The sequence below is a fragment of the Phyllobates terribilis genome, unplaced genomic scaffold (assembly GCF_046119375.1).
Source record: "Phyllobates terribilis strain yellow unplaced genomic scaffold, ASM4611937v1 Scaffold_13__5_contigs__length_258822181, whole genome shotgun sequence".
Classification (NCBI taxonomy): Eukaryota; Metazoa; Chordata; class Amphibia; order Anura; family Dendrobatidae; genus Phyllobates; species Phyllobates terribilis.
The window spans coordinates 76942338-76950353 of record NW_027362773.1 but is presented as its reverse complement, the minus strand read 5'-3'; the positions used below and the strand labels follow the sequence as shown (position 1 = coordinate 76950353).

General features: G+C 43.4%; 1 protein-coding gene across 2 annotated transcripts in view; it reads right to left on the bottom strand.

Moving 5' to 3' along the window:
- Positions 1-4223: 4223 nt before the first annotated feature.
- Positions 4224-8016, bottom strand: part of TRIM44 (tripartite motif containing 44) — a 90290-nt gene continuing 86497 nt past the window's right edge. Inside the window, exon 6 of one of the 2 annotated variants that reach the window (XM_073658138.1) lies at positions 4224-7387. The gene's annotated coding sequence lies outside the window, so the exon portion shown is untranslated. The remainder of the gene's footprint in view (positions 7388-8016) is intronic. The other variant, XM_073658139.1, reaches the window with a different exon arrangement.

Below are 8016 nucleotides of genomic sequence, written 5' to 3'. Positions count from 1 at the left end.
GCCAGTTCTCCTGAAATGACAGTTATTGTTGTCCATAGAACTTTATGAGCACCAACTGTCACCTCCTATCTCAGTAATGGGAACATATGTATTCACTTATGTCAGAGGAAATTAAACCCGTAAATTGTAAGTTTAAGGGGGGAATGTTTCTCTTTGTGGAGCCCACCGAGCTGGCGGATGGAGACTTATAAGCCATGCAATGCTCCTCTGGGAATTTAAATATGCAAATAGGCTCTACAAAGAGGAAGAGGACTAGAACTCTATTGGATGTCGCAACCCTAAAAGTCAATATCGACCCTTTAACGAGCCTTGCCACATGACGTAGGATAAGAAGTCAAATCAGAAACTCCATTTGCAGACACATGTTTCGGGTATTTGCCCCTCCTCAGTGCAAAGCAAGAGATCAATAGGTGAAAAGGCTTTTTTTGCACCTGTAAATTGAAAATTTGTGAGACTGAGACATCAGTCCAAGAGGAGAAAGAAGCAATTTTCTCCAATAAAAAAATAAAAATATTTTAATTTAATATTTTCTCAATAATTCTTGATGAAAAAAAATAATAAAAAAAAATTACAAATGATTATTCTTTAATAGTCTGTTTGAGTTTCTTTAACCATGCAATCCCTTTAAGTCTTATAATCATAGGACTAAACAATCCCTTGAAGGCTGGATCCACTCCACCCGGATTTCCTTTGCTCCTTATACTCGTTACAATAAAGATATTCCGGACTCCTCTGTCATCTTACTGAAGCACGAGGCTCCCGACACCTCGTGAGGGTTGATACACCAGCAGGTTATACTTCAGACGGGATACGTTCACGCCGGCTAGGTCCCGTGTAATCCGGAGGTGCAGCTCGAGGACAAGCTCATTCATGTTCACTTCTGTGGGATCTCGGCGCTCGTTTGCCCTGTGGCCGCTCTCATCATCAGACACAACAAAGACACAGTTGTCTGCTACATGAAACTAGAAAGACGCTTTAATTCCAAAGTGCTGATTTCTGCTTTTTTTTTTTTTCTTTTTTAATCACTGAGCCGGCTCTGACGTCTTTCAGCCGCCTGATGAAATCTCTTTGATTGCACTTCTGACAGAGCGGAGCGTACGGGGGGGGCCGTGATAGAGAAATGTGGGGATGGCGAACAAACTGCACACAATAGTCAACACCGTAGAGAGGCCGAAGCTCAGGACCCGGGTGTATAATAGGGGCCCCACCTTCCGTCAACCATTTATAATATTAGTGTCTTCCTGGCAGAGGGGCCGTTGGACCTGCTCATACGTCACACTCGGACTACGACCCTATTTCTAGGTAACATCCTAGGAAATCTGTTTTCCCTAAAAAAAAAAAAAAAAAAAAAATCTAAAAATCTAAATGGGTTATCTGTCCATCAAACATTCATTCCTGTAGGGACTACTCTCATTCTCCTGCATATTTGTATACTGCAATTTTCAATCTTTTTCCCATCTCCAGGACCTCTCTCTAATTTTCAATTGTCTCTAAGCTAGTGGGTAGAGACTAGCTGCTATGGTATCTCCTATACACAGACATGAGGGATTTTTGCTCCTCTGTCTCTATGTAGAGTATGTTCAGAAGCAGCAGCAGCATGGAGGACATTATACAGCAATACTGAGCAGTGTAGCTGTGAATCCAGCTCTGGGGCTGAGATAAAACACTTACTAGAAAACATTAGTGTTGTTCTGTGTATGTCTGCAGTTCTTTTTTCCTTAAGATTCTCACTCTGCTCCTCCTTCTTTCTCCTTTCTCCACAGACTTCCAATGGTAGCTGTAATCTGATTCCTCAGTGAGCGGTGACAGATTGAAAAATTGCTAAAAGTGAATGATGAGCTCAGAAGGCGGGTGGAGTAGAAGAAGTGGCTCGTACACAGCTCCGCCAACCAAAAGTCACCCGAAAAAGAAAGACAAAAGTCAATATTCGATTTCTATTTTTATTACTGCAGTGACATAAAATAAATTTTATTTTTCCAAGCAGCCCAGGTATCGTACAGTCACACACAGGGATAACTTTACTGTAAACCCCCCAAAGTTTTGCTAGGTTCCCAAGATCTCCACCAAGACCCCAGTGCCCCTCTACTGACCAGTATCATCACAAGTCACGCTGGACTTTGTGCTACCCAGCAGGGGGCGTAATTCCATGCCAGCGCCAGTCTGGCATGATGGCAGCCTAGCTAAATGGATGCCTATAGCTGAGGAGCAGCGGAGATACTGGGAAGTAAAATATGTAGGGGGGGGGTCCAGGTACTAACTTGAAACTTCCCAATTTACCATGATCATTACTCAATTCATCAACGTGGAGGAGATCCCTACAGGAATCAACCAGATCACTGCTTTTCTTCATCTGATCGGCTGCTTGTAGGCCCATTTACTTTTAGTCTGGCCTAAAATCAGAGCAGAATTTATAAAAAAATATATTGTGACAAATACAATTTTTCGAGAATTAGCGTCTCAGTGACGTTACTGGGTTCAAGTGGAAATTATAGATGGAAGCTCTGAAAATGGCGGCCACCAACTGTGCAAGTCAGATGAATACGAGGGTTACTAACCTACAAATGAACATAAGAAAAGATCAAAAAAAGAAAAAGATAAAAAAAAAAAGAAAATGATAAAAGAAAAGATTAAAAAAATAAAAAAAAGAAAATGATAAAAGATTAAAAAAAAATTGCAAAAATTTTTGAGACAGTCTCGTAAAAAAGTTGAAAATGAAAAATTCCTTAGAACGGCAGCGCAACCCTTATGCTCCAAGTCTCTATTTCATCCTAACTTTCCCCCGACAGATGATGTCAGGGATAACAAGGACTCGACATGTTAAATTTCAATGCCTCCTGGAAGATAGTCATTACCGAACAGCTCTGGCAGTGACTTCAGTCCCCTCTCCCAATTCATGCACCTTGTTACAGTGATTGGGGGAGTCAAGGGGCATCTGTAAAAGGGTCCACTGACAAACTGATCACAGCATATCTGTCATTTGTGCCAATAACTGCAGTGAATGTTTTGTCTTCCTGCAGCTCCCCCACAGGAAAAAATAAGTATTGCACAGTGGTGGTCCTCCAGGGTGAAAAACTTTTTTTTTGTAGTTGCCTTCTATTTTGGGCAAAAAAAAAAATGACGAGTACCCCCTTTCATCTTGCAAGTACCACCTAGCGGAGGAGCTACCTAATAAGGCAATGTCCATCCCATCAATTATAGACAGCCTGTTTGGGGGTGTTTGCCCCCTCATCAGTATTAGCTGAGTCTGAGTGCAATATTAAGGAGAAGTACTGGGTATGGAGTCTTAAAGGCAATGCTCCACGGGAGAAAGTATGCAAATTAGCGCTATCACATACCAGAACAAAAATATTTTGCAAAATTATCTAGGAGATATTTTTATATAGGGTAGCTCCAGTATAAGCCAGGTGCAAGGAGAAAAGCGAGGGCACAGGGTAAAGGGTCCACAGGGTGGACATTTCTCCACTGGACTTCATTAATGGTTTCTCCCTTTAAACGAATAGGTAGAGACCTCCCAACTGCGCTAGGTAAGTGGACACGTCTCACATTTTACTTAAAAGTAGTCTGTCAGCATAAAATGACTGTTCAAACTAAGCACAGGCACTCGAGCAGTTCATTGCACCTTCTCCCCTACTCAAGCATTTATCACTGCACCTCTCGATTGATTGACAGATGAGACTTCACAGGAGCCGGAGAAGGGTGAAGATGCACTGAACCATATTGGCCTCGGCTTTTGTGCTTGGTTTGACCAGTCATTTTGCGCTGATAGATTCTCGTTAATATTGAAGCTACATCCAATTTTCTCCTCTTGGATCTGAAATCTCCTGAATGTGTCACAATGTAAACTATAGATTGCATTCCTGACTGTGGAGGAATCTGCGATCAGTCCCTAGTTCTGCCCATAACCATCTGCTGGCGTCACTCAGCGGGCGCGTGGCTTGGAGGTGTGATATAATGTAGCACATAGAATGAGAAATGTGTCACGTTATTTATATCTATATCACCGTCTGTATCCCCAGGTAAGACACGAGCCGTAAAGTGCTAATAGCCTCGGAGTCACTGAGATATACAGAGGGCCAATTGCAACATATATCCGAGCCACGTGCATAAAAAAATAGCCGGAAAATTCAGATTTTTTTTTTTTTCAATGTGTATAAGATGAGGGTTAATTTTTATTATACGATCCTCAACGTTAAAGTTGCAGCATCAAGTCAAGAAATATTGTGAAATTATGGAAAAAAAAAATCACAGGATGGAGATCAATCAAATGATGAAAAAAACAGACACAAATTTTTCAAAACCTCCAAAATCCAAAGTTTGCAAAAAAAAAAAAAAAAAGTCGCCATTTTCTGAGATTCGTAGCGTCTCCATTTTTTGGGATCTGGGGCCGGGCGAGGGCTTATTATTTGCGCACCAAGCTGACGTTTTTATTGATACCATTTTGGAGTAGGTACGATGTTTTGGTCGCCCGTTATTGCATTTCATTGCAAGGTTGCGGCAGCCAAAAAACTTAATTCTGGCGTTTTGATTTGTTTTCGCATTACGTCGTTTACCGATCCGATTAATTTACTTCAGATTTTGATAGATCGGAAATTTCTGAAAGGGGGGTGATTTGAAATTTTAGAGTTTTTTTTTAAATTCTTTTAATAGTTTTTAAAACTTTTTTTTTTTTTTTTACTTTTTACTGGCTTCAATATTCCTCTTTGGAGACTTGAAGCTGGGATCATCCAATCGCCTGTGCTACACATAGCAGGGCTCAAACCCTGCTATCTATAGCATAAATCAAGATCTCCTATGAATGCTGGCCACGGCCCAGCGTTCATAGGAGACTTACTATGGCAGGTACGGGCGTCTTCTGCAGACCCCCGGCTGTCATAACAACCCATTGGTGCCCTGCAATCATGTGACAGGGGCGCCGATGGGCGGGTATGTGACGCACTTCCTTCCGGCATGTGCTACTTGCTGCTGTCAGTGATTGACAGCGGCATTTAACTTGTTAACAGTCGCAGGTGGATCAGATCCCCTGTCATGTGCAGGGAAAGATGCCACCTCAGTGCTGGAGCCAGCATCAAATGCAGGGACGCAACCTTCGACGTACCTATAAGTCAATGTCACACAAGGTGTAGGAAAGACAAAGTGCAACACAAAGGGAAGGGGGAAAAGGGGGCCCAGACTCTAGGGAAAGGGGGTAGTGGAGACCTCCTAGGCTGATCTGCAATCACCCTGTCTCCCCTAATGTCCCTATATTGGTTCCGCACCAATCGCTGCACAGGAACCTCGCCCTATCTTTCCCTGGAGTTTGGCCCAGTCTAGGGAAGGGAGGGGATGAGCACTAGTCGATCCCCACTGACAACTAAAGACAACAAGGGGGAACAAACAAGGGAAGATAGCTTAGCGTAGTCGACTTCAGAGAGATGAACGCATGTCCTCTTAGTGCCAGAGAGGAAGTAGTAATGCACTTGCTCTAAGCCTTCACAAGGGGTCATGTGAATATCACCGGCACCTCCCTCTAGTAAACAGCAGGTATTTATACACCCAGGCTAGGTTGTTATCAAGAGGAAGGTAGCGGCTGGGTCCCAGAGAGACAGCTTCTAAGAAGGTGTCTGTAATGCTAAACGAAGGGATCTTCCCCAACCAACTGCAGGGCGACTGTCTGTCACTTCTGACACACCCGTGACAGTCCAAAGTAGTGAAGGGATTAAGGGTATTAATGCTGAATATACTTGGGCATGGAAATAATCAAAATCCGCTGCTGGCAGCTGCCTTTGTATTTGCCGACCAATGAATTCCAAGCTGTGTTCGATGGGAGACAAGTCTGGAGACACTGCAGGCCATAGCTGCACAGATAAAATGCGGCCTGCAGTTGACTACTCCTTCTGGTTGTTGCAATTTCAATGTTGAGGAGTGTAGTTTTACCTCTTTACAAGTCACAAGTGCGGCCACATTTTTACTCTGGAGCCCAAAATCGTACGCAATATGCGAAGAAGGACATAACTGAATGGGTGCAGAGAAGAGAGACTAAGGTTATTACAGGTGGACTGCAAGTTTTGTTTCTATTTGCAGATCAGTAACTCGTCTCCATCCTGTGATTTCCTTATTTCCACGACTTTTCCTTCTTGATGTTGAGCGGTGTATTACAATAGATACACATTATTGATTTAACTAAACATTTTCTAAAAATGAAAAATCCATTACGCCCCCGTACCGCGCACCCGGACTTCACCCGCTTGCCCTCCAGCCTCTTGTGGCTTTAGCACATGCAGCCAAATGTCCCGAAATAACAATCACCCAGGTAGGAAATCAAAGGTTGCTGCCAACTAAGGTGAAAGTGATCCACTAAGCGACTGCCGCTGCTTCCCCATACCCATTATGCCAAGTTTCCAGATGTTCTCAGTAGGTGATATAAGTATCTGCTACACACGTCTGGGAGTGGCCTACTTGGAGAAAAAAGGACTAGACATGTTGAAATTCAACATGCCCAACCTTTTTTTAATGTCGTGTGACATGTAATAAGTGGAACAGTAACAAGTTCATACTTAGACCATTACCAAATATTTCATATAATGTCTCACACCCTCTGACCCCATGGCTGGGGTTGTCTGAAATAAAGATTTTACATGTTATAGCGCCACCCTGGTCCTATGGTTGTGTCTGATATTACAGCTGACCTCCATTGACTACCAGGCACAGCCCCAGTGCTGTTCATGGAAATAGTAGACAATGTGTTCTGATCCTTAAAGGGGATGTCTAGAACCAGAATATCAGATCAGATTGATCAATTTCATATAGGTGGGGGGGTCAAACACCAGATGCCCTTACCAATCAGCCGTTTTCAGGTCCTCCAGGTGATGGAAGTACATAGTGTATGAAACAAGGACACCAGAGCTTCGTACTCTGCATAGTGACCGTTCTTGGCTACTAGAGCGCAGATCATATCCACTTCTCTAGGAGCTGAGCTGCAGTACCAGAGAACAACCACAAGACAGAGTACGGCGCTGTTTAGTTCTGTGCATTTTCAGCACTCGTGGGGTCTAAAAACAGCTGACCATGGGGGTATCTGGTGTTTGTCCCCCCACCCACCAATCTGATATTGATGACCTATCCTAAGGGTGGGTCATCTTTAGCTTAGTTTTAGTATTTTCATCCAATACAACAAAATAAATCCAGCAAAAATGAGTTTCAGAAAAGTAATTCCAGCCCTTAAGAGTTCACAGTAATTTCCCAGCTAGGTCTATAGGACTTTAGGAATCCCTATGGACCCAAAATAAGGTTGAGGTTTTCAAAATATATATATATACAGAGTCCGTGATATGGAGGTCTATTCTTCTGTGTCACAGGAGCGGGGAGATCGATGCACGTGGAGATTTCAGAGAAGAGACTCCATTCCCTACTGAAAACAAAGAAGCATAATGAGATATGAGGTCATTGTCCTCCGGGCGGAAGACCCCACCCTCGCCACCCACCAACTGAGCCTGTTGTCTGTAACCAACGGTTTAGCCGTGGCATGCGAAGAAAACTGTTCCCTTATTGTTCCCTTGTCTCGGAAGGCGGGAGAAGGAGAGGAGGGTTAGGAGATAATAGGAGGACATCACAAAGACATTCGGAGTCTAATACAAGAGGCTACAGGCATACATTATGCACCATGGGGGATTATGGCAAGAGCACCTTGGAGAACAAAGCGGTCCTAAAAAGCATGAAGCATGTCATGGGGGAGGAATCTTCTGGAGCCGGATGTCAACTTGATTACTACGGTGGGCGACAGTTGTTGTGATGCCAAAAATTCAACTCTATGCACAACCTAAATGGTGGTCCCTTAATATGTCCAGAAAGGATGCAGCATATAGTGCTTCACGCCAAAGACCCCTAAAACAAAATCTACGAACATTGACAGCCGTTCACCAGACTACGGCTGAGGTGAGATCACTTCTGCTGCAGACTGATGGTCAAGTCGGGTGTCAATAATAGGACAACACGTCTACAATAAGCCAAAAATCACGTAAAGCCCAAACGTTTTTGAAG